The sequence below is a fragment of the Diabrotica undecimpunctata genome, chromosome 1 (genome assembly GCF_040954645.1).
Source record: "Diabrotica undecimpunctata isolate CICGRU chromosome 1, icDiaUnde3, whole genome shotgun sequence".
Classification (NCBI taxonomy): domain Eukaryota; kingdom Metazoa; phylum Arthropoda; class Insecta; order Coleoptera; family Chrysomelidae; genus Diabrotica; species Diabrotica undecimpunctata.
In genome coordinates, this window is record NC_092803.1 from 80,403,975 (window position 1) to 80,425,418 (window position 21,444).

General features: G+C 33.0%; 1 protein-coding gene across 1 annotated transcript in view; it reads right to left on the reverse strand.

Moving 5' to 3' along the window:
• The window catches only part of LOC140439454 (uncharacterized), an 80,641-nt gene extending 64,118 nt beyond the window's left edge, over positions 1 to 16,523 (reverse strand). The window contains exon 1 of the transcript XR_011950628.1: positions 16,365 to 16,523. The gene's annotated coding sequence lies outside the window, so the exon portion shown is untranslated. The remainder of the gene's footprint in view (positions 1 to 16,364) is intronic.
• Positions 16,524 to 21,444: the final 4,921 nt, after the last annotated feature.

The window sequence follows — 21,444 nt, forward strand, 5'->3', positions numbered from 1 at the left end:
TAACGACATCTCTGAATCCGAGGGCGAGTCATCTCAGGTTTACCCATAAATTTATATTTTTCGTATATAACATAATTCACTAAACGACTGCAATTGAATATAGATGGATTTTTCCATCTATATCCAACCTTACAAAACTTATTTCTGAATTCTCTACCGAAATAATACTGCCGTCCTAATATGAAAGGTCCTATCTGCAAAATTTGGTAAAATTACTTTATTGGTTCATGGCATGCGTAAACATATTATCTATGTATGTACAAAATGAAATTGTCCTATAAGCATCGTAAGTGCCTTATTATATACCTAAATGGTTTGTCCTAACTGACTAAAAAGCAATGTTTACTAACATAAATTGTCCTATCTCACAGATTCTAAGAAAAATTGTCCGTTTTAACTTTAGAAATGCAGTTAGGATTATTTAAGGTAGCATTTTATAGTGAACGGCATCAGTTAGGACAATTTTGCGTAGAACGACAAAAGCATGTTTGTAACATAACTTCAAATAATTAATTATAAAAGGTATTTGTTATGTCAGACATTGGGTGAACGCTCATGTTTTTTGTAATTTAAGTAAATATATATTGTGAGAAATGGATGAAGGGTAAGTTTAATAATGTTACCTTAGGTATAAGCAATAACTGACTGTAATTATTGTTTGTAGTAGAAGCAAAAAATATACACGCATATGCCTCTATATTCATTGGTACTAGCAATGTAGCGTCACTTAGCCGGAACAGCGATAGATGTAAACTTATGGTATTTAGCCAAAATAGAGAATGATCCAGATTATATACCTGGGCCGTCCAATGAATATCCGATATAGAACTAGAAGAAAACGAATTTAACTCGTTCAGGATTTCATTCGAGATATTCATTTTACAGCTCACAATTATAAACAACAGAGTTGATAAAGATAAGAGTGAGTTGTATACAAAAACTGGGAAAATAAGAAACAGAAAACAAATTGAAGAGCCATTTGTCGAAAGAAATAAACAAAAAAGAGAGAGTTACATAAGAGCTTATAAAGTTAAAAAGTCACGTAAATTCAAATTCAATTGCGCTGGAAAAATTTCGTATACTAGGCAAAAAGACATTAATACACAATACTGGCTATTAGAAAAGAACACCAAAAACAGTTTGTTTTGAGCTTCGTAAAATAAAGTTAGAAAAAAAGAAGTACATCTCAGAATCAAACATTACCAAGAGTGTATTCCTACAAATACTATCTAACATCAAAGAAAGCCGAAGAGGTGTGTATTTGTACAATGAAAAGCGCGAAAAGATATTTCTTTTGGCGACATTGGGCTATGAAAAAGACAATGATAGAATCATTGCTGTAGAAAATATAATAATCAATTTTTTTGAGCCAGATCATACTTTTATGGCAGCAGATTCATTCCATCGCCAAGTTGAGCTTGCTCCCAAAAGAAAAAAAGTATACAATTTTGACGATTTTTTCGAAACGGTAAAACAAGCCAATTCATCAAAAGTTAATTTAATAAAAATGCTACTTTTTAACTTCACTGACTGTACTTCCAAATATATGTTACAAAAGCTGATTTCTAGCGTTTACTTAAAAGATATAGTTTGTCTTCATTTTAAAAGAAAAAATTATTACAAAACAGAATTTGAAAACAATTTTATTGATTTAAAAGATATTTTTATAATGAGATACGTTAAGTGTAGGCTAACGAGTCCCCAGATTCGTAATACATGTCGTGGTGTAACTTTAGATAGAAAAAAATCTTATATCCAAATTAAAAGCGCACATTCCTCAAAATCGTATTTTGAGAAGATAATTGAGATATAATTTTGAGAAGATTTGCCGGTTAACGAACATGCTTTTAAGGAAGAAAATGATTATTATTAGTATTATTTTATTATTTTTATCAATACATATCATTTATGTTACATATATTACGATGTAAATTGTGTATTAAGTGTAAAACGTATTATAATAAAATTAAAAGTGTTCAGTTCATTGGAATTTCAGTTTCATTTAGGACAATTTCAGTAAGAAATAAAAAAAATGTACTTCATATACACTAAGTTAAATTGTCCTAAGTGACAATATAATCTAAAATCGACTAACCTGGAAAGAATAAATCAAAATTATGACTAGCAACTAAATTCTATTCTGCGACATATTATATAAAATAAAACATAAAAAGTTTTTTAAATTACCAAGCGTTATACAATAAAAAGAAACAAAAACTGGATTTTCTCAAAACCTAAATTTTGCAGATAGGACCTTTCATATTAGGACGGCAGAAATATGTCTCCAAGAAACAAATTTAAACCCCAAAAAAAACTATAATTCCAAATATTTTAACATTTTTATAAAAGATAGAGTACATGACAATAATTTCTCTTTAGGTGGAGTTATGACACCAAAAATCTTTAGTTGCGAATGTTTTTCCTGTTAATAGTAACATCGAAGCTATAGTTATAGAGATCACCGCTCCCGTTTAAATTTTTATATGTAACATTTACTTTCCGTCTAGTTCCTCAGCTGGATATAAAGATTTAAAAAGCCTTTTCAAACAGATACCCTCTCCTCGAATCATCGTAGGTGATTTTAACGGTCATAATTTTATTTAGTGTTCTACGCGTACTGTTCTGATCACAGAGGAAAACTTCTAGAAAAGGTAATGCAGGATCTTCAATTCAATTTCCTAAATGATGGGTCACCTACAAGATTTAACATCTGCACTGGAGAATCCTCCGTGATAGATTTAAGCTTCTGTGACTCAGGTCTAGCTTCACGTCTCTCTTGGACTGTTCTCGAGTATACTTATGGTAGTGACCATCACCCTATTACCATTGAGAATCTCTCAGGTCAGCCTTGTCTAATATATTTCTTGTCCAAATGGAATATAAATTTGGCTAAGTGGATCGATTTTGAAAATTATATAGATAAGGCTTTGGAGAGTCTCATACTGAATGATAATATAAACGATTCTTTAGGTACTTTTAATAGTTTCATCTTGCAGAGTGCTCTTTATCGGCAAAACAGAGCCTATTAAAAATCATGCTTGGTAGAATTCAGAGTGGACCAAAGCAGTACGTGTCAGCAGAACAGCTTTTAATAGATTTAAGAAGCATAAAACACTCGAAAATAAAATTAACTACAAAAAAATGAAGACTAGAGCTCAACGTTTAATAAGTTAAACAAAAAAATCCAGTTGGGCCCAATGTATCTCTAACATTAACAGCTCCACTCCTGTAAGAGAAGTATGGAAGAAAATACGTAAAATTTCTGGTATAAAGGAGTCATCCCCAATCCTACTCCTCCTCAGTCCTAATCCCTTTTGGGATGTGGTGACACCATCAGACCTTTACAGTTTTTCACGATTTTCTTCCATCCTTCCCTGTCCTGGGCTAGTTTTTAGGCTTTATGTAACCCTTGGTTAATCAATATTTTTGTTTGATCTACCCAACGGCTTAGAGATCTTCCCCAAGGTCTCTTTCCTTCAACTCTAGCCTCGACCATCAGTTTTTCCATCGTACCTGTTCTTCTAGCAATGTGTCCAAAATACTGCAAATATCTCTGTGGTATTTGTTTAAGCAATCTATCCTTTACTTTAAGTTGTTCTAATATCGATACGTTAGTGCGATGATCAATTCAGGATATTCTTAATATGCGGCGGTATACTGTTACACATTTCAAAAAGCGTCTAGTTTATTTTTATCCGCTTTCTTTAAGGTCCACGTTTCGGATGCATATGTGGCTATGGGAAAAAAGAGTGCCTTTACCAGCCTTAGTTTTGTGAGTATTGTTATGATAAAATTTTTCTAAATTGTAACCAGTTTCATCATAGCTGTTCTAGCAATAGTCAACCTTCTACGTATCTCTCTGTCACACCCTCCGTCATTTGTTATTAGGGACCCCAGGTATATGAAACTATTTACTACTTTAAAGCCCCCAATTTCTTTAATGTGTTGAAGATTATTCCGAGCTCTGTCTACTATCATGATCTTTGTCTTATTTATCCTTTAGCCTTAGTCCATATGTTTTGCTTTTCTCCTCCAGACATCTCATTATGTCTTCCATTTATTCTTGATTTGCCGCGATTATTAAAGTGTCATCAGCATATCTCAAGTTACTCATTTTTTGACCTCCTACTGATATTCTACCCTTCCATCCGTCTAGTACCTTTCGCATGATGTGTTCGCTGTAGATAATTAAACAGAGTTGGCGAGACTATGTATGCATCCCTGCTTGACACCTGCCTTTGTTCTGAAATGATCAGAATGGGTGTTGTTTATTTTTATTGTGCACTTATTATTTTTATATAGACTTCTTATTAGTTGAATTAAGTGGTGGCGTGTTCCCATTTCCGCTAGTATGGACCATAGCTGCTGCCATTTGACTTTATCGAAGGTCTTTGTGTAATCTACAAAGCACATAAGCATAGGAATATTGAATTTACGATTTTTTTCGATTAGTTGTCTGACATTAAGGATGTGTTCTCTTGTGCCTTTTTCTGGGACAAATCCCGCTTGTTTTTCTGATATCTGAGGCAATAGAAAAGCTTAGTGCTTAAACAAATACCACAGAGGTATTTGCAGTCTTTTATGTATTACATGAAGTAGAACCTTGCTTGCATGGGATATTAGGGTTACCGTTTTGTAGTTGCTGCAATCTAGCGGAGTTCCTTTTTTGAATATAGGGATGAAAGTGGATGTTGTCCAGTCGTTGGGCCACTCTCCGATTTCCCAAATCTTTTTGCAGATCATATGCACAACATTTACTCCAACATCTCCAGTCTCTTTTAAAACTTCTGCGGTGATTTGGTCTGCGCCAGGAGATTTTTTAACTTTTTGATTGCTTTTATCTATTCTCAAAATAGGTAATCAAATTGTTACTTCGCCTCTTGAAGTTGTTAAGACATTAGCTAAAAACTACAGAGACATGTTTTCCAATGTTAATTTTGACCCTGTATTTCTGGAAAATAAACTAGAGGCCTAAAGGTCTAATCTCTCTCTAGAAAACTACAACATTCCATTAAACGTTCCTCTAACGTTACAAGAACTAAACACCTCACTGAACGATCTAAAAAAAAAAAACAAATCCTGGGTCTGACGATATATCCCAACTATTTTCTTAAAACTCCTACCCACATCTGCTAAAAATTACATGCTTTAATTATTTAACTTAATCTAGCAGCGACACCAGTACCCATCTGTTTGTTCAAAATCTATTATTCTCTTATTTCTCAAAAGCCAAAAATCTCGTCTAGACCCTGATTCCTATATACCAATAACCCTAACTTGTGCAATGGGGAAACTACTAGAAAAAATTATTAACTTAATGCTTCCTTGGCATTTAAAAAATTCGAACTTACTTACATACGAACAAAATGGTTTTTGATAAGACCGATCCGGGATAGACAACATATTAGACCTGGAAAGTGATATTCATGAATCTCTGACAACAATACAACATTATATCGCAGTATTTTTTGACCATTTATTACATGTTGAAGATTCAACATTTTAAAAAGTTACAGTCATGTAACATTCGTGGAAATTGCCTTCATTTCATTAAGAACTTTCTAGAAAACAGACCTTTTCGTGTAAAAGTTAACAACTACTATTCCGAAAAGCAGGAGAAAGAAAACGGTATCCTTCAATGCTCAATTATTGGTCCTAAACTTTTCTTAATTGCTATTAATGACATAATTAAAAACCTCGAAAAACCTTTAAAAGCACGTTTATATGCACATGACTTGGTGGTTTATGTAAAAGGTAAATATGTAAAAGTAAAGAAAGGTAATGATAAGGTGTTATCTGAGATGCCTTAATATCGAATGTTCAAATACCTTTCCAATCAATATTAGAAGCCCCTCACCTTGGATAATTAATACCCTAAATATAAATACTGGTCTAACCCAATATGACAAACATTTTAATAGTCACGCAGAGATTAAGAGTAATCTAGATCTAATTCTTCGTCAGCATTACAAACATTGCTATAAAATCTTTACAGCTGCATCTAAGTGTGATAAAGGAGTAAGTGCTGCATCCGTTACTTCAAGCGATACATATCAATTTCAACCTTCTTTTCGATTTTCTTCGCTAAGCTCTATGCAATGCTTAAAGCTATCATGCATATAAATTCTAATAACATTCCTAACTCTGTTATCTTAAGTGACTCACTAAGCGCCCTTTAACTTTAAACAGATCTATCCCAAAGGTCCCCTTGAGAAACTGATAAAACTGGAATTCATGCAGGCTGAAGAAAATTCTAGGAGTATCAGATTTATATGGATTCCATCCCACATTGGCATTACAGGCAACGAAAGTACGTAACAGTGCGCGAATAAAGTTGCTAAATGTGCCGATATAAAAAAAACCGAGTATCGAAATACCGCAAGTGATATAAAAGCTTTTATAAAGATTCGAGTTTTGTGCAAATGGAAAAACGAATAGCACTCTTCTCAAACATCACTGAAGCAAATTAAAAATGACGTTACAGCTTGGGAACCCTCAACCTGGAACAGAAGAGAACAATTGGTGATAAAGAGATTACGAATTGGACACACAAGACTTACTCATTCATATTAATTGTCGAAAAGTGATCCACCTATATGCGAAACATGTAATGTACAAGTTACCGTTAACCATTTATTAATTGAATGCCATAGTTTTGTAAATTTTTGTGTTACATTTAACATACCAAACAGTTTAAGTAATTTATTAGGCACTAATTTTTGCAGCTAGTTATATTGTAAATTTCTTAAAATCTATAGAAATATTTTATAAACTCTGATTTTGTAATTCTGTAGCCTCCACTAATAACCATTATGGTGGATGCGGCTGATATTTGTAAGTACAAAGTACTTCTTAAGAACACATCTTGAGACACATCGACACAGGATAAAATATTGTTCCAAATACTTTAGGTTTAACAGCAGCTACAAGATTAAAACGGATAATTAGCGAATTTGATCGAAATTACGAGATTGAAGGACATGGAAGGTTATAAGTTAGTTAAATTTTAAAAGAACAACATATCTTGAGACACATCGACACAGAATAGAATATTGTTCCAAAAATTTTAGGTTAAACAGTAGCCACAAGATTAGAACTGATAATTGTAAATGAAGGCAAACAGTTAATTAAATATTGTTCGCTTTCAAATTGGTTTTTCATGTTCTGCAAAACGTTGATTTGCAAGAGACCTGGTAGTAGAGAAGCGGTTTCTTAGAGCCATCAACCTTAGGAGAGGATATTAACGCTTTCTTGTTCTTCGGCGCCGCCCTGTGCCCTTTCATGTTCGAAATTGGCCTTCTTGGCGCCATGCTTGATAATATTTAACACAGTATCTAAACTTGAAACATATTAGCAATTTACCGAAAAGAAAGTCCGGCTTCTCTTTGGCGAATTATCCGCACCCTAATAAATTCGCTAAGTTAATATAAAATTTGAGCGTTTACTCTAAGCATTGTAAAAGAGCTTATAGAAAAACAACAATCGCACACTACTAAATTTTACTTAGTACTAATCTTAAAGGTAAGTTTTTTAGTGGTTAGCAAATTTAGAAAAAAAAATGAATAAATAACGGAAACCTAAACTCATGTGGTTGAAATTGTAATCATTTATTTTAGACATTGTTTTAATATTAAATAGAATCATCAAGAAGACTCGTATTTAATGCCTGTACCCTGCAGAAAATATTAAACTTAGATGAAAGCAGCTTTATCATTAAAAATAAACTGATGTTATTCTTACCCATAAGCCACAAATTTGAACCATCTGATCTATAACATTATTTAAATCGTTGAAGTTTGAATCCTTCAATGTGTAAAATAAATGCACACTTGTGACCATGTGAATCAAAAGGTACAAATGTTGCAGTACAAACCGATGTCCAAATACTTTATTGTAAGAAATAACATCGCAAATCATGTTGTTGTAGCTTTGTTTAACGTCACATATGTAATTTATAACTCCTTGAATGTCTTCTGTGTCCAAAGAGACTTTTTGAAGGTTGTTGGACAGTTGTTTAAATCGATTTTTTAAAATAATAGCTATATGTCCAGAAAAAAGACTGGTGTGAGTGGCAACGTACTTTAAAAAGATCAAAACATAATTCTTGGGATAGTACGGGTCTTTGAAAAAGCGTACTATAATCCAAACAAAAATCCATAAAATGGTTCCGAGAAGTTCCCAGGGCATTCGAATCGTTTTGTCCTTTTTTATACTATTTAGCAATTTGTACCAATTAGATTTCTCTATAAATGTAGATTTTAGAATCACCATAAAGACTTCTGCATAGCAAAGTACCTGTAGGAAGATAGAGTATACCAGGCCTGTTTCATACAAAAAAGTGTTGAATGTTACTGAAAAGGTCATCAAAAATAATACGATAATAAGAAATACACTGTATATTTTATTTAATTTTGTATTAGACCATGGTATTACAGCTGTAACAACAGATATTGTATGCATCAAATTGCCTATGTAGTTAATTGGTTTATTTTTTTGGGACAATTTATATGAAAACATGATTACTCGTTCAGAAAATATTATTAACTCTTGACTTTTAACTGTTTATATTGTATATTTGTGCTTAAACAACAATAAAAGAAAAAATATCAATTTCGATAATGAACACATTATCCAATTTATGTAATTGGGAAGTAAAAATACAAGGCGATAAGTTTTACGGTTTAATACTTGTATAATAATAAGAGAATATCGAACGACGAATCAATGTTTTTGACAGTAGAAATAAAAATATTACTGTTAGTTAAAATTTATATCAAATTAGTCTTGTAATATTTTAAATTAAATTGTATTCCAATTATTCTAGTTCTTTTCCGTATTAATTTTTCTCCGTGTTTCTTTTATTCTTCTTCCCTTGTTTCTGTTAATCGCACTGTTTCTTTCTTTTGTACAGTACAGCGTCTATTAAACTTCGGTTCTCCATAAAAGATTTTAGTTGTTGATTTAAATTTTCTTTTGTACCCTTGAGGGGTGCCAAACCATAAAGTTGTAAGCGCCACTCGAGTTGAAATACGTTTTATATGAATAAACCGTTGTATGTGCCGACCTTTACTTGCACTCTTGAAGCCAAAGCTGGGAGATGCCCCCACCATAAATACTGAGAAAGAGAAAGTCATAACGTTGTAAGTGCGTTATCAGTAGAGACTGGATTATATGCAAAATGCATGTGCATATATATGCAGCATGTTTGTGGGTTTCTTTATAAATGCATATGCTATTCATATTTACTTGATTAAGAGCATATTGCCACATATTTGAAAATATCACATAAATGAAATGGTTTTCTATACATATTTAGATAATATTTTCCTGGAATTATTCATTGCAGGTACTAGGTAAGGTAACTACGAAATAATTTGGTGTCGGCCGATATGCGCTCGACCGTTTTGAGCCCTTACCTGAAATCGGCCAATTTTCTCTAACACTTTCTTAATGGAGATGTATAGCTAATTATTTTCTTATATCGACCGTTTTGTGCTCTCTTGTAATCGACGTTTAACTTTATTCTACCATAACGATCAGGTAACTGTTAGGCTAGTAAAATTAGTTTTAAAAAATCATAAAACTATAAGAAAATAAAAATAAACCATCTTCCCTTCACACTTTCATTCAGGCTTAGGACTGTCATAGTTTATACATAATATTGTCTATTTATTGCAGCTTCTGGATATATATGCCAATGTCCTTAAACACAACCTTAAGTCCCTTGTATCTTTATATTTCTGTAAAGTTTTGGATATTCTTTCATCAAGATTAATATTATGTTTTCTTGCGCCGCTTTCCTTCTAGATTGAAAGTAAATCGATCATAAAGGTGATCACAATATTTTGCTTCTTTAACCAGACACTTCACTAATTGAAATACATTGGGATTGTGGTCTTATTAATGTATTCAGACGATGATTCCAACCTTCTAAAACGTTATTACTGCGATGTCTTTAATCATTTCAATTCCACATTTCCTTGGTAATGTGAGTATTTTTTAACCATTGTTTGACAAAGTAGTCATAAAACTGTTCCATTTTTTCAGAAATAGGAGAGGTTTCTTGATTGCATAACCAGCCATCATCGATATCTTCTATGGGTAGATACGCTAACGCAGCACACATTCTTATGTGCAAACGTATCTCTTCGTTGTCAGTGTATTCAGAAACAAGTCCAATATTTTGAACATTTTTCCATATAAATTGATTGAAATGAAAATTACAACCAGAAATTTTGGCTTCGGGAAAATAATTTTCTAATGCACCAATCACTGCCTGTTCAAAATCCAGTTTTATAAGAGATGGTTTCCAATTTGGTAGTTTCTCTTTCATTGATGAAAATAATATATCGTACGTCTCTTTGGTTTTGTTAGGAAGTAACGCAAAAATCAATGGAATTGTATTTGTCTCCTCTGACGTACTACCAATATCGATATGAACGGTATATATTTGACTAAATTGCTTACTGCAGCTTTTGAATGTTCCATCCATAAATACAGTGTCCTTACTGTTAACCAAAATCTCCCTAGCTTTGTTGCTGGCAAACATCAAGATTCTGTATCCCGAGGGAGTGGTCTTGATAAATAAAAATTTCGTTATGTCGCTCATTGTAATAATTTCTTCTGGAAATACTATTTCGGATGCTGCCGCTGGATCTGTGAGCAGCCCACGCACACGTTTTCTACAATCGTTTAAACCACTTTTCACTGAAGAGAATTTTGGGATGTCTGTCACGAAATCCAGTCCTTGACTATGTAATCTTTGAAATTCATCTTGATATATTTTTGACATCGGTAAATAACTATTGTCTTTCGTAGCTCTTTTTCGAGCATTGAAGACACACTGCTTCACTTCTGTCACTGCAACACTCGGCTTACATTGTATAGCATTCAGAGGAAACAACTAAGATATTCGAATAGTTCAATTTGATCTCCAGCAACAGATATATCCTCCAACATTAACTTATACGCTTATACCTAAATCTACTATAGCCGTCAGCTTGCCTGTATTAATATGGGTATTCATTTAGAAGACGAGGGAAGGGGCATCATGCCCTTCTGCAATATAACTGTCAGGCAAAAGTGGTCTAAAGAGATAGCTTCTTGTCTGTACATGGTTTTTATCAGTAGGGAAATAGGATTTACTACAGATAATCAAAAGCTAATTCTCTGGTCAGATAATTGTGGTGGCCAAAATAAGAACCAAACTTTACTTATGTCTCTCGTTTTGATTGCAAAAGGTTTCTTTTCAGAAATTACTTATAAATTTCCTGTGAAAGGACATACCTTTCTCGCGTGTGATCGCGATTTTGCCATGATAGAGAAAGCAAAGAAGCATGCCAAGCCGCTCATGCCAAAAGACCTCATTGACATTATTTCTTATGCTAGAAAGAAAAATCTGTTCTTAGTAGTGAATAGAGCAACTTTTTTTGACTGAAATGAATTAAGCTAAACCATGATAAACACTAAAAAGTTGCAGAAACATCTGAAAACTTGATGAAGTTTATATAAAAAAGAAGTTACAGGGATTTTGCTCCATGGCTTAAAACTTCAGTGATCAAACCTGGAATCACTAAGTTGAGTTTTAAGGAGTTGGAAATCGAGATGAAGGCAACTCTTGTGTCATTGTCTACCGAAAAAAAAATAAAGATATCCAAGCCACACTACCATATTTAACAGGAAAAGCAAAAACTGTTTACGAAAACCGTACAAAGTGCCGATTTCTCAATTTTTAAATAAATTTAACTTAAGTAAATAAATAAATGTTAGCTTTATTTTTACTATAATTATCGTTAATTGTATCTTGTTCTTTTGACTTTTTAATGCAAGTAAATACACACTTACAACGTTATGGCTTGCATAAATAATGACACTTACAAAGTTTTGTTCTCTTAGTGTTTTTAAATTAATTCACAAAACTTCAAATTTATATGTCAATAGTGTTAATTGAACCAAAGTTCAATAATAAAAATATTAAGAATTATTTACTTTATTATTTTTCAACTAAAACAGTTTTTTTTTCTACTGAAAACTTTTATTTTGGGCACTTACAACGTTCTGGTTTGGCGCCCCTCCCTTATACTTCGTCTTATTATGATTTCTTTTACAATTGGTTTATACACTGTAGAAACTGATACTTGCTGCAATTTGATTTAGTAATTTTAATTCGGTATTCACCAGTTGGCCAACCTTGCAAACGGACGTGTTTTGTTTAAATTCCAATAATAGACCCCTACTCTTTTAGGTGATTAAACTATCATAATGCCCTCCGCTCCCAACACTGTTATTTCCGATTACATTAAGACAATCGGCAAAATTGTTATGCCGAAATATATTATTATTTATTATATATTATATTTATATATTTATATAAATTATGCCGTTATGACCTTTCGAAGAGTAGCTTACATAATTCCGGAACGGAAAGACTCCTCCCTACAAACTTCGGTTCTCATTGTTCATGAAAATATCTTGCATAGAATATTTATATCTACAGACAAACTAGAATGCTTTCTTTGTAAGCAGGCGAATCATACTGCCGATACCTGCCCATATCCAGTCCTATGTCCTCAAAACCAAATGAAACATCTATTGATCATATTTCCAACATTCCTCATATTAATAGTGTCGCTGAAAATATGCACAATTGTACTGATAACTCTTAGAATCTTACTACCACCTTCATTTCTGCACAGTCACCGAAACCTGGTGACAAAAGACCTTACATCAATGATAGCTACCTAAAAAGTCCGCCCGCTATCTTACCAGAAACCCTTAGTTTTCCTGATCCAAATACTCTAGCCACTTCTGTAGCCATAACGTCACAAATTATTTAAAGACCATGTAAAAAAAACTAAAAAATCAAATTACAAATACCTGAAAATCGAATAATAAGCAACATAATTTATTCTGTCATTCAAAATTTATACGCTGAAACTGACACCTTGTTCTCCCTTCAAGAAACGCAACTAATTGCTTTTCTTGAGAACACCTTCTGTTATTCTTACGCTTTAGAAACAATGTATAAATTTACTACACATATTTTCTCTCTTCTTCAAGATTTAAATAAGCTCTAAAACACGTCTAATTAACGTTCCTTAAAAAATCGTTTAACTCTTCTTCAGAACAATATGAAATGCAAACTGGACCCCGACTTTTACACATTTTCGGGAGATCTCACTACCGACAAATGCTATTCCACTGACTCATCACTTATTACTTAATTTTTCTTATATATAAACGTTCATCATTCTCCAGTGGAACTCCGATGGATACTATCCTCGCATAGAAAGAATACAAAAACTTATTTAAATCTACAATCCTGCCATTCTCTGTTTTTTCAACGCACTAATTTTAAAATAAATCACTGTGGTCGCTTCAAAAATTTTGAAGAGTGTCACCGCATACATACTCATTGTTTTCGAGCCAGTGGTGGTGCTTTGATATTTGTTTCAAGCGATATATACTTATTTCTTCTTTCTCTTACCACAAATTTTGAAGCTGTAGCAGTTACTGCATGGTGTGCAACCAAACTTACTATATGTAGTCTATATATTTCTCCCGATTTTAAACTAAAAGAAAAAGAATTCGTTGATCTAATTTTCCAACTTCTTTAACTACTCATACGTATGAGTGACTTTATTTTTCATGGTACTATGCCATTAATGTCATGAAAATGAAATGTCTAAAATTCAGACGTATATTTGGAAGAGGTATTGTTAAACACGTTTTAAATGTAACTGCTTCTTGTCTGTTAAATATGTCCTCACTAACACACTTTAACTTATTATCCAATACTGTTTCCGCTATTGATCTTAACATCTGCGACCCTAAATCAGCACTTTTTTTTCCAGGAACACTTGCGATGATTTACACGATAGTAATCATTTTCTCATTATAATCTCTTCATACTTTAATTAGAAATATACTATCCGCAATTACTGGAATCTAAAATTTGCTGACTGGACAAGATTAACAATTAAAACGAAAAACGTCCACTCCTCTCAAACTTTTGATTCAGATACAAACATGGCTTTTAAAATAACCGACTATATTACGTTTACGGCTGACAAGCATGTTGGTAAAAACACATCATCTCTCACCCGCAAAACGATCCATTGGTGGAATTCGGCACGCGAAGAAGCTATCTGAAAATCCAAATCTGCTCTCAACAAATGGCGCTGTTGTAATACTCCTGCCACTCTTATAGATCACAAAAAAATTAAAGCCAAAGTCAAATATATCATAAAACAAAGCAAAAAAACTTCTTGGCAAAATTACGTCTCATCCTTAACAATTCATACCTGCCCAAGTCAGGTCTGAAACAAAACAAAACATATACAAATTTAGTTTGCAAATCTAGTAATAAGGTTCCTACTCTTATCATAGATGACAAAGTTCTCTGTGATTTTTAATTCTTCACTTTGCAAAAAATTACTGTTTTAATGTGAACAAGCCACAATTAAACTTTAAATTAAGTTTATTGACGTTTCAATTTCCACTTCGGCAAAACGTCAATAAACTTATTTTAAACTTTAATTGTGGCTAATTCCCATTAAAATAGTAATTACTATAAGATACCACCAGAAAATAGCTTCAGAACAATACTTTAAAGAAAAATTTAAAAATAAGAATTCCTATTTTGCGTCGAACTCCTCTCTTGTATGTTGTATCATAAATAATTCTATTGACCCTTTTGACATTACACACGTCAATGAACCTTTTACCCTCTATGAACTAAAATTAGCCTTCTCCACCTGTACAAGCAATGCGGCAGGCCCTGATAACATCCCACACATTTTCTTAAAAAAGCTATCCGATGCCTCCCTTTAAGATGATGTGATTTTACTATTATTCCAATAAGCAAAACAAATCAATACTCCTCATTATCAAAATTTTATCTTCCTCTTTTTCTTACTAACACTACCTGTAAACTTCTTGAGAAAGTTATTAATAAATGGCTCCTATGATTTTTGGAAAATATAATCAAATTTCAAATTTTTATTCCGGGTTTCGACGTAATCGATCCACTCGGGACAACCTTGCCCTTCTACAAACCTACATTTCAATAACATTCAATGACCAACAAGAAACAGTCGCAGCTCTGATACGATACAAAATATATTACGGCTGCTTTATTTAGATGTCTGCCTCCAAATCTGACCAATACCTATTAGATTCTATTCAAAATACTGCTCTTTGTCTATGCCTCGGAGCTTTTCATTAGAGGCTGCAAGAAAGTCTTTACTGCGAAAGTAACGAGGTCCCTCTATCCCTTAGAAGACAACATCTGCTTTTATCATATGCTTTTACTACATCAAGTCATTCTTCTAACCCCATTTACCATCTTACCACCTCTATACCCGATTACTCCTATTAGCAAACCCTATCGCACCGTTATAGAGTCATTCGCGCAAATACTCACCCGTTTATTAAAGAACATTGACCTATCTCTCACCTTGCTTAACCCTTCTATACTCATTCTCCACTGGACCAAACACCTTCCTTTATTTAACACCTTAACATTATAACAAATATAGCACACCGCTTACTCTTATAAAGGAAGTATTCCTAGAAATAGTAGACAAAACACCTTTTGGGATAATAAAATAAATAGTGTAATAGTATAACTGATAAATAAAATAGTATATTGTTTATCTGATAGTAAAAGCTATACAGTTCCGAACAACGATGCAGATTAGTGGCCAAAGTGCCAGCCAAAGCCAACAAGCATTGAAGTTTAGAAATGTGTTTTCACTACGGGGTACATAAAACTACTTTTTCTAAAGTCGCAATTCAATATTAAATACTAGTACTTAAAAATGCATCAATAAAAAACACTTGACATCTACTATTAAATTATAATTAATGAAACTTCAAACGAGTGTCATGTCACAGTATTCCAATTTCCCCAAAGAGTCCTTAGATAATATTCTTAACATAGTTTGAAAATATTTCCGTACTGTTTTCTAAACGTTGCTTAGCAACGGAATGGTATTAAAAAATTGCGTATTTTGCGGTCAGCAATTCCGCTAAGAATTAGATATTCTTGACAGATTTCAGAAAAACATAATGGCAGGCTCAGCGAATCTCATAGACAAAAATTTGATATGTACCGCAAATCCCGAATAAAGACAAGAAATTTCCTAATATCTAAAAGCAATTCAAAATGCCTAATATAATAATTTTAGAACCGACAGCTAAGAAAAATTCAAACAAAGCTCTTTCCAAATTGGTCATTCTGGCCAATCAGTATATTGTTAACGTAGTCTAAAGTACCAGATGAAGTAAATTGCAACAAATTGCTTTAGAATATTCAATCTTAACGCCATAGTTATTTTAATAGTTTTTAAAAAATAACTTACCCACAGAAGCAAAGATGGGCCGACGGTGAAAATAAAAAATGTTGCTGTAATTGACATTTTTGGATGGAATTTCTCCAACACAAGAAGAACCTGAAGACAACCGACTGAAAATATTATCAAATAGAAGTGACTGAGTAAAGAATAATAGCCAAATATAGAATTGAATCTTCCAATATCGTCAATAATGCATTCATAGCACTTCTTGATCATATACACGTTATCTAGAAACCTACTGCTTTCCCCTAGTATTTTAACTTGACGTATCAATAATCTAAACCTATATTTAAAACTCATAGCTATATGAGCCGATAAAAATGTCGTAAAAAGAAAGTAATATTCTAGAATACAAACCGCACTTAATATTATAAACGGTCGCATTCCTACAATGATTAATAATACAGTTGATAGTAGAACGTGCTCTACGGGAAACCTGTAACTTGCAACTTCAAATTCGTTTAAACTCTGTAGAAGTTTTTTCCAAATTTCTCTTTTTAAGAAGCAAGAAATTGGAGATATTGACACTACCTGCATGACTATTATTAAAGTAAGTATAGTTGTTAAAGTACTTGTTTGCAAAAATGCCGATACCAATCCATTATTACCCACAAATATAGCCATTATTAAAGGAATAAAAATAATAATACTGTATATCTTATTCAGTATTTTTCTAGAGTCGTCCCAAGGTACTATAGCTAAGAATCTCGCTATTGCAAAAATAATTTTGTTCGTAATAAAATTAAAACTTTTAACTTTAACTGAATACATTATAATTTTACAAGAGACACACCGAAAATAAGACGTTGTTATACTTATTTCAAATAACTTAATCTATTACTTTATCGAGTCAATAGAGAATCATTAGGTATAGTTGAGTTATTGCCACACTGTAATTTTCAATTTTGTCATGTCTAATAGATATAAACAAGATTCAAACAAAGCAAAAATTATTTAATCAATATCAGTTTTTTTACATAAATACTGTTGACCCAATTAAAGTTTTGTTCTATACACACAACTAACAGAAGTAAGAAGAAAACTGTTAAAACTCATGTGTTACCATCCAGGTCAATTTATGTTAAAATCAATTCGAATTGCTTAATTCGCCTAGAATCTATCAGCTTCAGATACATGGATAACAAAGAGCGTGAGTTTCACTTTCTTTTGATGTGGTTTAAAGATTCGCGGTATGTAGTATCAAGATGTTTAAAGAAGAATGGTCTCCGGTAACAAACATCTCTTTACATGTGGTGTGTATAACGTTAATTCCACCTTTATCCATATATTTTATTGTTACAGCTGTTATTTTACTTTCTCCACCTGATTTTCTTAATTTCGGTCTCTTAATGACAGCTACTATTTCGCTTATTTAAATATTTGTTTCTTTCTCCTAATCTGCGATTTTTTAAAATTTTATCCTTAGGGTTCATATTCGAGTATAGACGTTTACAGTAGCCTTTCCATGTTTTTGCCATTTATTTAAGATTAATTAAGTTGTTATCGCCTTTTTCATCTTTAATTATCTGCGATTGAGCCTTAATTTCCCAAAATATATATTTTAGTTTATTAAATAGTTTTTAGATTTCTGGCGATCTGCGTGTTCTTATATATATACATAAGGTTCTTGAACTCGTAAGTGGAGCATAGAGCTTCAGTGAAAATGCGCCATCGGGTTCTATTTTGCACTAAGGCCTTTACCTCATTCCAAGACTTTCCTTGACTTTTTATCTCGTCCATGATAGATCTTCTCCAAGTTTGTAGTGGTCGCCCTTATTTTCTTGTTCCTTGCGGATTTCACTCTAGAGCAATACTGGAATTTTTTTTCTGATTGTGTGACCAATCCAACCCTACTTTGTGGACTTTATCTGATGTTCTACCCTTTTCTGTTCAGTCATTCGTCGTAAACATTTATTAATAAAGACCTGCAGCTTATCTGTAGGGGTTTTTGTCACTTAACAGGTTTCACATCCGTAGAGTAGAACAGACATGACATTAGACTGGAATATGCGGATCTTTGTCCTTGTAGTATACTCGACAGATCTCCAAACAAAGTTAAGCATGCTGAATGCTTGTTGAGCTTTTCGTATCCTTATACGAATATCGTCCTCTGTATGACACTTCCAAGATACGTAAAGTTTTTCACATTTTCAATCTGCATATTGTTGATAGTAAATAGCTTGTTGGTTCTTGCATTTACTCTCATGGATTTGGTTTTACTAATATTGATTTTCAAACATACTTTATTGGCTTTAGTGGAAAGTGTTTCCAATTGATCAGCCACATCTTGGCACCTTTGTCCTAACAGGCAGATATTCCAGATCGCTTAGGGGTGTGGTTAACGTCATTTGTATCACTCTTGTGTCGGAGTTTAGTTTGGAGGGAACATAGTCTACTGCTATGTTAAAAAGAAACGGAGAAAGCACGCATCCCTGTCTGACTCCATTAAGTATGCACTACCAAAAAAACAATATCAGTTGCTGCGAAGAACAAAGCTTACTTAGCAAAATGAGGTAGATATAATTGCATTAAAGAAATTCCAAAATTTAATACGTAATCGGATCTATAACAAATGAAGAATAAAAGACAGAATCAATTTGGTTTTAAAAATTGCTTAGAAACAATAAAAGTATCTTTTTACATGAACACCCTGTAAATACTTGCTAATTTTCTTAATAAATTGCCAAAAGTTGTTTGACAATTTAAGCATGAACTATTAACACATACTTTGAACTAAATTGAGCTTTATTAGAAAAAATCAGGTAAGGGTTCCATGGGCGATAAACAACAACTTGCTGTCATTTCTAACCTGGCGTGTATCATGTACTAAGAAAGGAACCGCTTTACTACCTTTATCAATTAGAATAAAGCCTGTGACTTATAGCTGCATTAATTTTAGATATATTTTTTTCTTTCTATGCCCGTCTGATCAAAATAATCTGAGTTATCATTGAAGCTGAAGTTTATTATGTTTGCTGCCCATTGTTGTTTCCTATACCTAGTCTAGAATTGTGGTACCCTGTAGAAGTTTGTACAGATCTTTTGCTTGGTGTGTCCTAAACAGGGTCTCTTCTGCCTTATCACAGAGTCTGCAGTTAAGGTCTCTACTGTAAATGCTTATTTGAATTAAGAATTGTCGTACTGATGCAATCCCGGTCAACACTCCTTTTACTGTTCTCAGTTTTTTCTATCCATATGAAGCAGTTTCTCTGTTCTTTTTCTACATAGTCCACCAATAAAGAGTTTTTCACGTATTTGTTTTGGGATTCTCTCCCAATATCGCTGATGGCTCTCTCTAATCTAGTCCTCTAAAGCCCTACGAACTGCAGCTTTTGGTATTCCCAGAGTTACAACCGGTTTGTTTAATTTGTTTGATTTTTTTTTTGCTAACTGATCTGCTTTTTCGTTGCCTTTGATGTCCTGATGTCCTGATATTCAGACAACGTTTACCTTGTTCCGGTCTTCCAGTTCTTTGATACCGTCCCATAACACCCTAGACGTCATTTCCTGACACGCCAGGCCTCCAGTGCCGCTTGACTGTAAGACAATATATGGATCTGCTCTTTTTCAGGAGCTTTCTCATTATTTACTTTTACATATTGCAGTATCGCATAAATCTTCGCTTAAAAAACGATGCAGTTGCTCCCCAAGCCAAAGATCTCGCTAATTTTTTGATCATTGGAGTACCTATATTCCTGCCCTTACACCCTCTGTAATTTTTGATCCATCGGTATACCAGATCTTACCCTGTTGGTTATGGTACTCCTTGGTTCTTCATATATTCCTATCTGTTATAAACATTCTATATGATTTCTAAAAATTGTATGGTTTTGTTATGTGATCCGGTTTCTCATTAAAAATGTCCTTCGTCATATACCCTGTCCCTTCATGGCAAAGTTTAAGTGATGGATTTATTCTGTATCTCCCAATCTTGCTTCTCCTTGTGTTGTCAAATGCAAGAAAGGCAGGTCTAGAGAGCCTCCATAGCTGTTGTTGGAGTAGTATGCATGGCACCAGTTATCCTCTTGCACCTTGCTGAGTTTGGCTTTTGCATATGCTTGAAGTGTCTTATTTCACCACATCGTGTGGTTTTATCGCCATGGTGTACACTCAGTGTACCATATCTGATTTTAATCACCATTTTTTTTATACATACGCCTTACTCTCATAAGAATTGTAACAGCACTACTTGTTATAGATATATTGAGAATAAATAACACGATGAAAATATATTGACCTTTTTAGAACATATAATGATACTGGAAGAACCAAATTCACCTACAAATACATTAAAATTGTGTCGTTCTAAAAATATAGTAATAAACCGCGGCCTGTTTTTAGGAGACTGTTGAGTGCATTAAGGTTCTCTCCAGCGATGATCTCCCTATCCTAACTATTGAACTTTACTGATTCAGGTTTTAACATAAGAAATAGCAATACTGTAGTTACGAAGCTTAATTTTTTGTTGTATATGAATAATTTGAAATTATTAGCTTCCACTCGAAACCACCTATATCTATCCGATGCTTAAAACTATAGAAACCTTCTGGAATAGTATTTCTCGGCAAATAGGTTACTGACAAGAGTAGCACTTATAAAATGACGTTAGTATTTTTGTAATCTTTTGTAATATATCTAACAATATCAGACCAATAACAACGGAGATGTGATGTAATGCCCATTTGGCAGTGCCGCCATGTTTGTTTTTTTTGCATCAACATTTTCGCTATCCCCTCGTCTCTCCAAAGATGTATCATACGTCAAGAGTCCAAATTAAATCTCATTTCATAAAATTATTACTTTTATTAAAAAACTGTAATTAACAAAAATGTACCTTTAAGTCTAGTATTAACCAAACTATATTTTATTATAGCTCTTCTTCGTTGAATGCTAAACTTTGGAGTTTCAAAGTCAAATGACAGGAAAACTATTCATTTTTCGAAGGTAACTTATAAAAACTGATTTAAAAGTATTTAAAAATACCTATCTTTAAAAAAATCTGTAGCGAAAAAATTTAATGACTTATGATGATTAATTAAAGTAGGTCGTTGGCCTTGTTTAGTCTTAACAATTTATGTATTATGAA